The sequence below is a fragment of the Scyliorhinus torazame genome, chromosome 19, assembly GCF_047496885.1.
Source record: "Scyliorhinus torazame isolate Kashiwa2021f chromosome 19, sScyTor2.1, whole genome shotgun sequence".
NCBI classification, from domain to species: Eukaryota; Metazoa; Chordata; class Chondrichthyes; order Carcharhiniformes; family Scyliorhinidae; genus Scyliorhinus; species Scyliorhinus torazame.
In genome coordinates, this window is record NC_092725.1 from 108283715 (window position 1) to 108299666 (window position 15952).

At 48.3% G+C, this 15952-nt stretch overlaps 1 long non-coding RNA gene across 2 annotated transcripts; it reads right to left on the bottom strand.

Moving 5' to 3' along the window:
• Positions 1 to 946: 946 nt before the first annotated feature.
• Positions 947 to 15534, bottom strand: LOC140395931 (uncharacterized). 2 transcript variants are annotated; one of them, XR_011936401.1, is made up of 3 exons: positions 15469 to 15534; positions 10595 to 10835; positions 947 to 1206 (listed from the first exon to the last, which is right to left on the bottom strand). It is a non-coding gene; the product is annotated as an uncharacterized lncRNA (long non-coding RNA). The 2 variants fall into 2 exon arrangements; XR_011936402.1 differs by lacking the exon at positions 947 to 1206 and adding an exon at positions 1458 to 1570.
• Between the last annotated feature and the right edge of the window lie 418 nt (positions 15535 to 15952).

Here is a 15952-nt window from a genome sequence, read left to right on the forward strand (position 1 = left end):
CCACAACCCAAAGATGTGCAGGGTAGGTGGGCTGGCCATGCTAAATTGCCCCTTAATTGGAAAAAATGAATTGGGTACAGTCATTTTTTTTTATGACTTCAGAACTGAAGGAACGTGGAAATGTGACTGCCGTCAAAAAGGGGGGGAGATAAAGAACAAAAGGGGAAATCTGGGATCGTGTGGAGGGTAGGACAGATGAAATGGATGTAAAGCAAAGTGTGTGGCAATGATTGGAGTGATTAAACAGAGCATTTTTCCAGAATGAGTTTGAATGGTAGAATCATGAATACCTCTGAGCCAAAGTGAAAACAAGATTAACACCAGCACATGGTTTTAAATAAAAACAATAAATGGGAGGTCAGAATCCAAGGTCTGAAACACTTGCACTCTCTGCAAGCATAACCCCGAGCATGCCGTTTCATGCCATTTTAATTCTCCAACTTGCTGTCACACTCACATTTCTGTCCTTCTCGCACCCGTTGCAGTGAAGCTCAATGCAACTTTGACTCACAGCAACTCACCTTCTGATTAAGCACTTTAGGAGCCTTCATGACTCAACGTTGAGTTCAGCAATTTCAGATGATGAACTCTATTCCCCCCCCCCCCCCCCCCCCCCATTTTAATTCTGATTTTTTTTTTGTACCATGTGCTGGTCTGAATCTTGCTTTTAATGTTTTGATTTTTTAAATTGTTTTAAACACTCACGCAAACTCTTGGTTCATTTTGACCCATGAATTACATGCCAGCAAATGGATGACTCACTCAATAGGTGACTCTGCTTAATGGGGTTAATCTATTTGAACCCTCGACTACAGATTTAAAATGGACACCAACTTATTCTGGAAATTTTAAATTGGGTACAGGAAATGTTTACAGATTGAGAAAGAAAAAGAAAAACATACAAATAATTTTTTTTTTAAATGGTTTGTTATTTTACTCCCAGTAAGTAAAATACATTCACAATATGCTCAAATATGATCCGAGTAGTTGTCCAGTCCCCTGAAGTCCCTGGCTTCCACTGATTGCAGACTCTACTTCTGATGCTTGGTGGGCTTCCGATACTCAATCAAGTTCTTCCTTCCCTTGACTGCAGTGCTGGTCACTTGTAACTGCAATGAAGTTTGTTTTCAACCTCTTGTACCCCTTTTCAAGAGCTGAACCGGTGATACTATATTGGGGGTTGGTTTAGCTCAGTTGGTTGGACAGCTGGTTGGTGATACAGAACAAGGCCATTAGTGTGGGTTCAGTTCTTTTCAATTGAGGTTATTCATGAAGGCTTTTCTCAGCCTTGCCACCCATCTGAGGTGTGATGATCCTAAGGTTAAATCGCCAACAGTCAGCTCTCCCCCTCAAAGGGGCAGCCTATGATCATCTGGAATTTATGGCAATTTTTCTTACTTAATATATTGACAGGCTACACCATCCTATGGAGCTTCTTAAAAAGCACAATACCCAATTATATTCTTTGTCCTCTGTTTAAACCATGATTTGAATCCACCCAGTAAGTTGCCCACCTCGCCTTAATTTCCTCCAGTAATTCTTCATTATGTGAAGCCCCTTGCCGTCAATCCTGCAGAAAAAAACATGTGTCTTATCTTATCCATGTTGAACCATCTTTTCAATGTCCAGTGCTCATGAATTCAAAATGCCAGTGTCACTTGTTTGTCTGCACTATATCTGTTGTGTTTACTGATAGCAATTTTATAGACTCACGGCTCAGTAATTTCAGGAGGGCTTTTCAGTCCATAAGATGTAGGAGCAGAAGTAGGCCATTTGATCTATTGAGTCTGCCCACCATTCAATGAGATCATGACTAATCTGATGTAATAATCCTCAATTCCACTTTCTCACCTTACCCCGAGAACCCTTGATTCCCTTACTGATTAAAAATCTGTCTGTCTCAGACTTGAACATACTTAATGACCCAACCTCTACAGCCCTCTGCGGCAATTAATTCCTCAGATTCACTCCCCTCTGAGAGAAGAAATTCCTCCACATCTCTGTCTTAAACAGGCAACTCCTTACTCTGAGATTATGCCCTCTGGTCCAAGACTCTCTGACAAGAGGAAACATCCTCTCAGCATCTACCCTGTCAAGCTCTCTGAGAATCCTATATGTCGCAATAAGGTCACCTCCCATTCTTCTAAACTCCAATGAGTACAGGCCCAACCTACTCAACCTCTTCTCATAAGAAAATCCTTCCATACCCAGGATCAGATTAGAAAGGCTGAAATCTACACATGAAATTTTGTTTTCATTCCAGTTAGTCTAGTGCAAGACATGGTGGGAAATATGGGCACCTTGAATTAATTTTTTAAAAGATTTCTGGTTCCCTAGAAGGCTAACATTCCATTAGTCTCTCAATAACTTTTGTATCTATACTCTGGCATTTAGTGATTTCCATGCTTGGACCTCTAAATATTTCTGTTCTTTCATAGTTCCTAGCTTGTCACCATTTAGAAAATATTCCATTTTATCTGTCTTGGCTCCAAAATAAATAAGACCATAAGACCATAAGACATAGGAGCAGAAGTAAGGCCATTCGGCCCATCGAGTCCACTCCACCATTCAATCATGGCTGATTTCAACTCCATTTACCCGCTCTCTCTCTCCATAGCCCTTAATTCCTCGAGAAATCAAGAATTTATCAACTTCTGTCTTAAAGACACTCAACGTCCCGGCCTCCACCGCCCTCTGTGGCAATGAATTCCACAGACCCACCACTCTCTGGCTGAAGAAATTTCTCCTCATCTCTGTTCTAAAGTGACTCCCTTTTATTCTAAGGCTGTGCCCCGGGTCCTAGTCTCCCCTGCTAATGGAAACAACTTCCCTATGTCCACCCTATCTAAGCCATTCATTATCTTGTAAATTTCTATTAGATCTCCCCTCAACCTCCTAAACTCCAATGAATATAATCCCAGGATCCTCAGACGTTCATCGTATGTTAGGCCTACCATTCCTGGAATCATCCGTGTGAATCTCCGTTGGACCCGCTCCAGTGCCAGTATGTCCTTCCTGAGGTGTGGGGCCCAAAATTGCTGACAGTATTACAGATGCTCACAGATGATCTCACCCTTCCCGACATTGAATTCCTTTTGCCTCAATCTTTCCATTCACTTGATCTGTCAATGTCTCTTTGCAACGTTCTGCTATCAGCTGTGTCACCTAACTTAATGCTGCCAGCAAACTTGGATAAGGCTCTCTATCCCTTCTTCGTGACATTGGAAGTATAGCGAAAAGCTGCGGCCCCTGATAAACTCCTGGTGACAGCCTAGTGACTTGTCCGGGAATTACTAGCTATGGGAGCAGACAAAATAATAATAATCTTTATTATTGTCACACGTAGGCTTGCATTAACATTGCAATGAAGTTACTGTGAAAATCCCCTAGTCGCCACACTCAGGTGCCTGTTCAGGTACACTGAGGGAGAATTCAGAACGTCCAAATTACCTAACAGCATGTCTTTCAGGACTTGTGGGAGGAAACCAGAGCACCCGGAGGAACCCCACGCAGGCACGGGGAGAACATGCAGACTCCACACAGACAGTGGCCGAAGGCGGGAATCGAACCTCGGACCCTGGTGCTGTGAAGCAACAGTGCTAACCACTGTGCTACCATACCACCCAAGTCTGCCTTACTGCACCTAAGGGAAGAGAATTAGAATTGGACCCTTCTTAAATAATGGAGTGACATTGTCACCTTGCATTGGAAAATTGCCGGGTGTCTTTCAAAGAGCTGGCACTGACTCAATGAGCTGACTGGTCTCCCTCTGTGCTGTAACCAATCTATGTTCTGATTGTGTGATGTTTTTAACATTTGACTTCTGATCATGCGCTGTCTTGGCATGAGACATCTGCAAATGCTAATACATTTATCCAATACTGATTTGAGGAGTTCACACCAACAGCTATTGTTCCAAGAAAAACAGGAGAGTGGGGAATGGATTGGTACGGACTGTTGATTCTTTCAAAAGTTGAGGTACATTCATAGTTCATACAAATACGCTCTTTGATGCAACTTGCTGACAAGTTCATCATTCTGGAAGCCAGAATTCATATGGCATTTAGCAGCAAAGCTTGAAATAGAAAAAAAATCACGGCTGTTAAGTTCTCCAATATCTGCTACATGTAACCTTGTGACAATGAGTAATACAGTGTTTGGTTCCAACCAGTAAAGAGAAGAGGAGGTAAAGATAATTTAAAAATACATTGGGTGTGTGTGTTGGGGGGGAGGGGGGAATTGTTGGAGGCAGATACTGAACAAAAGTTGAATGCGTACAGACTGGGTGGCATGGTAGCACAGTGGTTAGCACTGTTGCTTCACAGCTCCAGGGTCCCAGGTTCGATTCCCGGCTTGGGTCACTGTCTGTGCGGAGTCTGCACATTCTCCCCGTGTGTGTGTGGGTTTCCTCCGGGTGCTCCGGTTTCCTTCCACAGTCCAAAGATGTGCGGGTTAGGTGGATTGGCCCTGCTAAATTGCCCTTAGTGCCCAAAATTGCCCTTAGTGTTGGGGTGGGGTTACTGGGTTATGGGGATAGGGTGGAGGTGTGGGCTTGGGTAGAGTGCTCTTTCAAAGAGCCAGTGCAGACTCGATGGGCTGAATGGCCTCCTTCTGCACTGTAAATTCTATAAAGACTATTATACATGTGGTAGTCACCACTGTTGTATTATATATATGGGTATTACGGTAAGGCCCCTGTACTACAGGTACGGGGGTAGATCCCTGCCTGCTGGCTCCGCCCAGGAGGCGGAGTATAAATGTGTGTGCTCTCCGAACAGCAGCCATTTCGTAAGCTGCTGTAGGAGGCCACACATCTCTGTGTAATAAAACCTCGATTACATTCTACTCTCGTCCCGTCGTAATTGATAGTGCATCAATTTATTACACAGAGATTTTTCAGAGATGGACATCTGCATCAAGCCGGATCACCTGCAGCTGCATCCTCAAGCAGACAATGCCAAAAAAGACTTCCAACATTGGCTAGCTTGCTTTGAAGCATACATCGGGTCTGCACCAGACCCAATCTCAGAAGCACAGAAGCTCCAGATTCTGTACACGGGGCTGAGCTCCAACATTTTTCCCCTCGTCCAGGACGTGCCTACCTACTCAGAGGCCATGGCGCTACTGAAGGAGAATTACGCTCAGCAGACCAACCAGATCTATGCCAGGCACCTCCTATCCACGCGGCACCAACTTCCCGGTGAGTCTGTGGAAGATTCCTGGCGTGCCCTGCCCGCACTGGTGAGAGACTGTGACTGCCAGGCCATTTCGGCCACTGAACATTCGAACCTGCTAATGAGAGACGTGTTCGTTATGGGCATAGGGTATGACTACATCCGCCAGCGCCTCTTAGAAGGGGCCACGCTTGACCTCGCGGCGACCAAGAAACTAGCGCTCTTGCTCACAGTTGCCTCACGCAACGTACAGGCTTATGCCCCCGACTGCACAGCCCACCCCCCCTGTGCACCGTGGACCCCATCAGCAACTGCCCTCAGCCAACCCCACGCCTGCGCCACGCGGTAGCCAACCAACCCCGAGGGACCCAAGTGCTACTTCTGCGGACAGACAAAACACCCCCACCAGCGCTGCCCGGTACGGAGCACGCTCTGCAAGGCCTTTGGCAAGAAGGGACATTTCACTGCAGTGTGTCTGGCCTGCTCAATCGCCGCTATTCTCCCAGCATGCCCCACGTGCGCCCAGTGGTAGGGTAGGGGCCCGCCATCTTCCTCTCCTCAGACCACGTGGGGCCCATGGGTGCCACCATCTTGCTCCAGTCACAACACGTGCGGCCCGTGGGTGCAGCCATCTTGCTTGCCTCAGAACCAATGCGCCTCTCCATCTTGCCTGCCCCAGGACACGTGCGGCCCGAGGGCACCGCCATCTTACCCGCCTCAGGACCCCTGCCCGTCGGGCACCTCATCGGGCCGCTCATCGCCTGCAACCGCCGATGACCAGCCGCGTCTCGCCTCGGTCACGATCGATCAATCTCAACCGCACAACCTCGCGACCGCTTCGACAAAGGTGAAGGTCGACGCGCACGAGATATCCTGCCTTCTGGACTCCGGGAGCATTAAGAGATTCATCCACCCCAATACGGTAAGGCATTGTTCCCTCGCGGTACACCCCGCTAACCAAAGAATCTCCCTAGCCTCCGGATCCCACTCCGTGGCGATCCGGGAGGACTGCATCGCCACCCTCACCGTCCAGGTCGTGGAGTTCAGCAACTTCCGGCTCTACGTCCTCCCCAACTTCTGCGCTGCCTTGCTACTCGGCCTGGACTAACCCTGAACTTTGGCGGGCCCCTACCACCCCTTACTGTTTGTGGCCTCGCGACCCTTAAGGTCGACCCGCCTTCCCTGTTTGCAAACCTCACCCCGGATTGCAAACCCGTCGCCACCAGGAGCAGACGGTACAGCGCCCAGGACAGGACCTCCATCAGGTCTGAGGTCCAGCGGCTGCTGCGGGAAGGTATCATCAAGGCCAGCAACAGCCCCTGGAGAGCCCAAGTGGTAGTGGTGAAAACCGGGGAGAAAAACAGGATGGTCGTTGACTAGAGTCAGACCATCAATCGGTACACGCAGCTCGACGTGCACCCCCTCCCACGCATATCTGAATGGTCAATCAGATTGCACAGTACCAGGTCTTCTCGACAGTTGACCTGAAATCTGCTTACCACCAGCTCCCCATCCATAAAGCGGACCACCCATACACTGCGTTTGAAGCCTTTACCATTTCCTTAGGGTTCCCTTCGGCGTCACCAACGGGGTCTCGGTCTTCCAACGGGAGATGGACCGAATGGTTGACCGGTACGGGCTGCGGGACACTTTCCCGTACCTGGACAACATCACCATCTGCGGCCACGACCAGCAGGACCACGACGCTAACCTTTCCAAATTTCTCCACACCGCCACACTCCTCAACCTAATTTACAACAAGGAGAAGTGTGTGTTCAGCAAGAACCAATTAGCCATCCTCCGATATGTGGTTCAGAACGGAGTTCTCAGGCTCGACCCCGATCGCATGTGCCCCCTCATGGAACTCCCCCTCCCCCACAGCCCCAAGGCCCTCAAACGACACCTGGGGTTCTTTTCGTATTATGCCCAGTGTGTCCTAAACTATGCGGACAAGGCCGCCCACTCATTCAATCCACCGCTTTCCCACTGACGGCCGAGGCTCACCAGGCCTTCAACCGTATCAAGGCTGACATCGCCAAGGCCGCGATGCACGCGGTAGACGAGACGCTCCCCTTCCAAGTCGAGAGCGATGCAGCAGACGCCACCCTCAACCAGGCAGGCAGGCCCGTAGCATTCTTTTCACGCACCCTTCATGCCTCCGAAATCCGGCATTCCTCCGTCGAAAAGAAGGCACAAGCAATCGTTGAAGCTGTGCGACATTGGAGGCATTACCTGGCCGGCAGGAGATTCACTCTCCTCACTGACCAATGGTCAGTTGCTTCCATGTTTAACAACACACTTCGGGGTAAGATCAAGAATGATAAAATCTTGATGTGGAGGATCGAGCTCTCCACCTACAATTACGAGATTTTGTATCGCCCCGGTAAACTCAATGAGCCCCCCGATACCCTGTCCCGAGGTACATGTGCCAGCGCACAAGTGGACCAACTCGGGACCCTGCACGACGATCTCTGTCACCCGCTTTTACCACTTCATTAAGGCAATCTGCCCTACTCCAGCGAGGAAGTCAGGGCTATCACCAGAGACTGCCAGGTCTGCGCGGAGTGTAAACCGCACTTCTACCGACCAGACCGTGCGTGCCTGGTGAAGGCCTCTCGCCCCTTTGAACGCCTCAGCGTGGACCTCAAAGGGCCCCTCCCCTCCACTGGCCGCAACACGTACGTTCTTAATGTGGTCGATGAGTATTCCTGATTCCCCTTCGCCATCCCATGCCCCGATATGATGTCTGCCACCGTCATCAAAGCCCTCAACACCACCTTCACTCTGTTCGGTTTCCCCGCCTACATCCATAGCGACCGGGGATCCTCATTTATGAGCGAGGAGCTGCGCCAGTACCTGCTCAACAGGGGCATTGCCTCGAGCAGGACGACCCCAGCTACAACCCCAGGGGAAACGGGCAGATGGAGCGGGAGAATGGGACGGTCTGAAGGGCTGTCCAGCTGGCCCTACAGTCCAGAAATCTCCCGGCCTCCCGCTGGCAGGAGATCCTCCCCGATGCACTTCACTCCATTAGGTCGCTCCTGTGCAGCGCGACCAACGAAACCCCCCATGAATGTCTCTTTGCCTTCCCCAGGAAGTCCACCTCTGGGGTTTCGCTCCCAACATGGCTGGCAGCTCCAGGACCCGTTCTCCTCCGCAAGCACGTGCGGCTCCACAAGACGGACCCGTTGGTTGAAAGAGTACAGCTACTCCATGCAAACCCGCAGTACACCTACGTGGCAAACCCCGACGGCCGCCAAGACACAGTCTCCCTCAGGGATATGGCACCAGCTGGGTCCTGGCGCCACCCTCCCCTCCCCCGGCACACCCCACCGCAGCCCCCGCTCCAGGACAATCCGTCCTCCCCTTGCTCCCACCCGGGGATGAAGAGGATTTTGACACGTTCCCGGAGTCACCGAAGACCAAGCCGACGCCTGAGTCGCCACCAGCACTGCGGCGCTCTCAACGACAGATCAAGGCGCCCGATCGTCTAAATTTGTAACCTTCTCTGAATTTTAAAACCAATCTGTATGTATATAGTTTTCCACCTTCGCTGGACTCATTTTTAACAGGGGGTGAATGTGGTAGTCACCACTGTTGTATTATATTGTATATATGGGTATTACGGTAAGGCCCCTGTACTACAGGTACGGGGGTAGATCCCTGCCTGCTGGCTCCGCCCAGGAGGCGGAGTATAAATGTGTGTGCTCTCCGAACAGCAGCCATTTCGTAAGCTGCTATAGGATGCCACACATCTCTGTGTAATAAAGCCTCGATTACATTCTACTCTCGCCTCGTCGTAATTGATAGTGCATCTATACAATATACTCAGCAGAGTCCATATCAGACATATTGGCCTGGATTTTGCAAAAAGAATGATGGCGAGGTTATGAGTGCTCACACATACCATGCAGTAAATGGAATGTAAGTTCCTGCAGGCTGTTCATACACAGTGTAACATGGAAATCAGAAGGATATTGTTGGAGTTTTCCTGTTCCATAATGTCAGCACCACAATATCGTAACAGTATCTCGCTGAGAGGTTCGGCAGCAAAACGCATGGAGTTGCAGTAATTATCGACTGGATACCCAATAAGCATGCCAAAAACAATTAGGATTTAAGTGTAAATTTACTTTTAACAGTGTAATGTTGTGAATATCATGTTCATTACAGTTCATGTATTTCAGAATCTAACTTTTAGTTTTAAGAATTAAAGTTTTAACTGCAGGAAATGGGGTAAATGTATTGTATACAAGTTATTACATTTAAAAGGTCAGAGTGGGAGAGATAGAGCTTTAACAAAGCAGGTGGAAAAAGCAATCCATGATGCACAGTTGCACAGTGGAAGTGCCAGGGTCCTGGGTTCAATTCCAGCCTTGGGTGACTGTCTGTGCATGTGTTTGTACGTTCTCCCCGTTTCTGCGAGGGTTTCCTCCGGGTGCTCTGGTTTCCTCCCACATAGTGCATAGTCACAAAGATGTGTGGGTTAGGTGGATTGGCCATGATAAATTGCCCTTAATGTCCAGGGAAGTGCAGGTTAGATTATGAGGATAGGACTGTAGGGATCTGGACATCTGTACTTACATCTGCACATACACCAGGGACTGCAGCACAGATGTGACAGCCACATCATCACTAGAGGGAGCATCAGAGACGGGTATAAAGGGTCGAGCCCAAGGCAGAATCCGCCTCTTTTAGAAGCACAGAGCTAGTGAGCAGCAGCACACAGAGACAGCTTAGCATGGGCAGTTTACCTTAGTTTCACTGGTCATACCTCTTGACTGTTTTACATCTAATTGAGCTCTGGAAGCAGAAAGAACCCTTTGAATAAAGTGTTTGTGTTAACTGTAACTCTACAGTCATTATTCAGAATTAGAGAATAACATAAGGACGGGGTGGACAAGGGAGGGGACATGGGTGGAGGGCTCATTCGAAGGGTCGGTGCTGACTCAATGGGCCAAACGCCCTCCTTCTGTACTGTAGGGATTCTATGACCTAACTGAAAACAATAATCAAAAATGGAAACATAGGAAGAAAACTAATCCTCCCTGTCTCTAAGGAAACAAAACCTGAACTTGAGATTTTGAAAACAAAACAGACTGAAACTGGTTGAAACCATATATACCATCCAAATAGTTGTTGTTGCTTGGAACTGGTGTGAAAGATTCAAATTCACCAGGCGTTTACAAAAACTGGGAGAATCTGTCAGCAGTTTTGTAACTGATTAAAATTTACTAGCTCAATCCTGCAACGTTAAAAACCTCCGTGACTCCCTCATTACAGACCAGATAGTCAATGGTATATCTGATGAGGGACTTAGAAAATCCTTATTAAAACGAAAAGACCCAACTCTAGAAACAGCCATGCAAAGATGCTCTACTTACGAAAAAGGTAAAGAAGAATATGAGGAATTTACTTACCGGGACCAAGGCCTTCACCACGAGATCGAGCCCGTCAAAATGGTGGCCCTGGCTTCCAGAAGGCGCTCCTTGAACAGCAATCCCACGCACGCGAACCTGGATGCAGGCCACACGCATGCGCAGTTCTCCCGAAGATTTGATACGGAAGAAAGGCCTACTGCGCATGCGCGAGCGTGGAGGGACAGCGTCATGATGTGTCCCCGCTGCGGACACACCCACTTAAAATGGCAATGTCCAGCTTCTGAAAAACAATGTTTAAAATGTGGCAAATACAATCACTTTTCCTCACAGTGCAGAGCTGCAATGCAAATGAAGACAACAAGGCAGAAACACATTCAAAAAGCACAGACTCAACGGAGCACAAAAAAAACAATGATGAGTATTCCTCGGATGAGGACAACCTTGCTTGTGACAACTCGTTTGGCGTGGACACGTTAGAGACAATTGAGGAACATGACGCAACAATCGCCATGCCTCACCCGGTCAACAGCATTGATTCCAGCAGGGAGTGGACTGCGACTGTGCAAGTCAATGACTTTCCATTAGTCTTCAAGCTTGACACTGGGGCCTCAGCTAACCTCCTCACTAGCAAGGATCTCCATTCGATTCCAGGAGACCATGAAATAATACCCGCTGCATGTCAGCTGAAGAACTACAACGGCAATCAGATTGCCTCAAAGGGATCATGCCATCTCCGGGTGGACAACAAGATGATGCGCAAGCAGCTACGATTCAAGTTTGTAGACGACAATAAATCATCACTGTTAGGTGCTCAGGCCTGCAAAGACTTGCAGCTGGTGCAACGCATTTACATGCACACCCAGGATCCATCAAGCCTGGAAGCTAAAATCCACAGCATGCTAGAAGAATACCCCGACGTATTCAAAGGCATGGGCACCCTACCCTGCCAATACAAAATCATGCTGAAGACAGACGCCAAACCCGTCATTCAGCCGCCCAGGAGGGTTCCAACTCCACTGCGGGAGAAGTTGAAAGCGGAACTCAACAGACTGCAGTCACAAGGCGTAATATCGCGAGTCACACAGCCGACTGACTGGGTCAGCTCCATTGTCTGTGTTAAGAAACCTTCTGGAGATCTTCGCATATGCATAGACCCGAAGGACCTGAACCAGAACATTCGCCGGGCACACTACCCCATCCCCAAGCGTGAAGAGATCACATCTGAGATGGCGAATGCTCGTATCTTCACCAAACTCAACACCTTGCAGGGATTTTGACAGATACAGCTCGATGACTCGAGCAGATAACTGTGTACGTTCAGCACGCCATTTGGACGTTTCTGCTTCAATTGCATGTCCTTTGGAATTATCTGGATAATGGAGCAAATGACCGAGGCCATCGAGGGTGTCAGAGTCTATGTGGATGACATCATCGTATGGTGCACCACTGAAGAAGAACACCTCTGTCGTCTGAAGAAGGTGTTTCAGAGGATTCATAAATACGGTTTGAAACTGAACCAGGCAAAATTCACATTTACGAAGGAGTCTGTAACCTTTTTGGCTGACACCATATCATCTCAGGGTGTCAGCCCTGATGAGCCGAAAATCGCTGCAATATGGACCATGAAGACGCCACACGACAAGAAGGCGGTGCTACGATTTCTGGGCTTCGTCAACTTCCTCGGCAGGTTCATCCCAAACCTGTCCGCACGGACGGCAGCTTTACGCAATCTCCTATGAAAGACCACTGCGTTTGAGTGGACACAATGTCACCAAAATGAATGGGTGGATCTCAAACAGCAACTAACGAGGGCACCGACTCTTGCTTTCTTTGACGCAACCAGACACACCAAGATCTCCACTGACGCCAGCCAGGACGGGATTGGCGCCGTTCTCCTCCAACAGGCCGACCAGTCTGACTGGGTCCTGGTGGTATAAGCGTCCAGGGCCATGACCGCAACTGAGTGCAGATATGCACAAATCGAAAAAGAATGTCTCGGACTCCTCACTGGGATTCTGAAGATCCATGACTATGTGTACGGTCTGCCCACTGTCATGTGAGAGTATCTTTAAGACATGGATGTTTAAGCAATGTACCTTTAAGAAAACAGTGATGTCAGAGAGTGGGTGGGGCTGGGCTTTGGATCAGCCATTTTGAAGTTTCAGTTTGGAGTTTGAAAAAGCAGCTTGTGTGTGTTTGTGTGTTTCCAGAGAACTTGGGGTGTGTCTGTGTTTTGCAGTGAGTTGGATTTGCTGTGTTCTCTTCCATGAAAGACTATCTCTGGATCATTTGGGTGATTTAAACTCATAATAGTAAAGCCTTTAACCTGATGTGATTCTGTTTAAAGGTGTTAAGTCTCTTGGAAGTTTGAAGGAACATTTTGAGGAATTATTTACTGTTGTAATATTTTCTGAGTTATCTTTGAAGTAAGGGGTGTTAAGAGATCCAATGTTTATTTAAGATGTTAAGTTGAGTTAATGGAATAAACAGTGTTTTGTGTTTAAAAACCCACGTGTCCATAATTGTAATCCACACCTACAAGCCGTGTGCTAGGAAAAGCAACAAATACATTAAAGGGGGAGGTTGGTTGAACTCCATGATCGATTTTGGGGTTCTGAAAACGTCTCGCCCATAACATCACGTTCATAGTGGAAACCGACCACAGACTGTTGGTCCACATCATAGACAAGGATCTAAATGACATGACACCTCGTCTGCAGCGCATCATGATGAAGCTGCAAAGGTATGATTTCACCCTAGTATACACTCCGGGAAGAGATCTTGCCATTGCCGATACACTGTCCCGATCAATTGGTACTGACAACGCACCATCAGCCCCTATCCGAGAAATCGAGGCCCAAACACAGTTATGCATGGAGAATTTGCCTGCTTCGGATGAGAAGCTTTGCCTAATCCGACAGGAGATGCAGAAAGACGCAACCTTACAGAGGGTGCTGCACCTACTCCAGCACAGTTGGACGAGGGGACAATGTCCACAATTTCAGAATGTCAAGTCAGAACTGATTGAGGTTGACGGCCTGCTGCTACGCAATGCGCAGATTGTGATTCCGGCCACACTCCGCGCCGAGATGCTACGTAAGATTCATGAAGGCCACCTAGGAATTGAGAAATGCAAAAGGCGAGCACGACAGGCTGTGTACTGGCCCGGCATGAATCAAGACATAACGGAAATGGTCATGACATGTGACACCTGTCAAAGACATCAACCCGCACAGTGTAAAGAACCACTGCAGCAACACAAACTCACAATGGCGCCGTGGACAAAAGTGGGCATTGACATATTTCATGCCACAGGGCGTGATTACGTCTTGATCATGGACTATTACTCAAACTCTCCGGAGGTACTGAAACTCCATGATCTCACATCTTCATCTGTCATCCAGGCGTGCCAGGATACATTCGCGCAACATGGAATCCCGCGTGTGGTGATGTCAGATAATGGTCCCTGCTTCGTCAGCTGGGAATGGAAAGAGTTCTCAGACCGCTACAGCTTTCGGCATGTAACATCCAGTCCGCGCTACCCACAGTCAAATGGGAAAGTGGAAAAGGGTGACCACATTGTTAAACAACTTATTAGCAAGGCAACAGATTCATGCTCAGACATCAACCTAGCGCTGTTGTCCTACCGAGCAACCCCATTGAGCTCAGGACTGTCGCCAGCGCAGATGCTCTTCGGCAGGGACATCCGGACAACCTTCCCCACGATTCAATTCCGAGACCCCGATAATGCTCTGGTACTCGACAAAATGCGGGTACTACGGTCCAAACAAAAACAATACTATGATTAACATGTGATCCCACTCAAGCCACTGAACATGGGCGACATCATCAGGATCAGGGACCCAGAAGGCGGATGGTCTGAACCAGCCACAGTGATCAGGCAGGAGGCACTGCGGTCCTACATTGTCAAGTCGTCAGCGGGAGTACTCTTTTGCTGTAACCGCCAGGATCTGTTAATGCTTCGGCCTACAACGCCGGTGTTTCCCACACTGGACTTGACCAAGTCCATTAGTCCACAGGACGTTCCTCGCCACACAACGCCAGACAGTACTCTTGAGGACATCAAACCGTCATCCCCAGTACCACCGTTAAGACACTCCAGCCGAAGCTGTAAGACACCCGTCCAGCTAGATTTGTAACGACACTTCAACACACCCACAAGACAAATATGAACATTTCTCACGATGGACTCATAACACTGTCAATTGTTTCTGTATTACTTGATCATTTTTGCAGTGTGCAGCTTTGCTTATTCTCACCACTTGTTATGTACAGTTTTCTTGCGGCCAATCTAGAAAACATATCAAGTCAAAAGGGGGGGGGATGTAGTGATCTGTACATCTGTACATACATCTGCACATACACCAGGGACTGCAGACAGATGTGACAGCCACAGCATCACTAGAGGGCAGCATCAGAGGCGGGTATAAAGGGTCGAGCCCAAGGCAGGATCCGCCTCTTTTAGAAGCACAGGGCTAGGGAGCAGCAGCGCACAGAGACAGCTCAGCATAGGCAGCTTACCTTAGCTTCACTGGTCATACCTCTTGACTGTTTTACATCTAGTTGAGCTCTGGAAGCAGAAAGAACCCTTTGAATAAAGTGTTTGTGTTAACTGTAACTCTACAGTCATTATTCAGAATTAGAGAATAACATAAGGACGGGGTGGACAAGGGAGGGGACATGGGTGGAGGGCTCATTCGAAGGGTCAGTGCTGACTCAATGGGCCAAACGCCCTCCTTCTGTACTGTAGGGATTCTATGACCTAACTGAAAACAATAATCAAAAATGGAAACATCGGAAGAAATCTAATCCTCCCTGTCTCTAAGGAAACAAAACCTGACCTTGAGATTTTGAAAACAAAACAGACTGAAACTGGTTGAAACCATATATACCATCCAAATAGTTGTTGTTGCTTGGAACTGGTGTGTGCAGTTTGCAGCTCCCTGAGAGATGACAGTCAATGTAAACAGCAGTCAGAGCGACCTACACCAGAAGCAAAGTAAAAAACTAACTTCACCATTCACTGTGTGGAATGAAGATGAGCCTATTCTTATTTGTGAGGGAACAAAAGGTGAAAGAATGCCTAGTTTGGAACTAGTGGAAGAATCTAAGTGGTCCAGATTGAGCCTTGTGATAAAGAAGGCAACCAGCAGATGAGAATGGAGATATTTAAAATGTACCAAAACAAGGAGTGCGACATCCAGAGTCAAGAGAACATGAAATATAGTCAAATTGATTATGATTAAAACAGGGGGCAGGATTCTCCGATAATAAGGCAGAGAGTCTGCGCCATCGGGAACGCCGTCGCGTTTCACAACGGCGGGAAACGGCTGTGGGAAAGATCGATTCAGGCCCCGAAAAGGGGCCAGCAGCGGG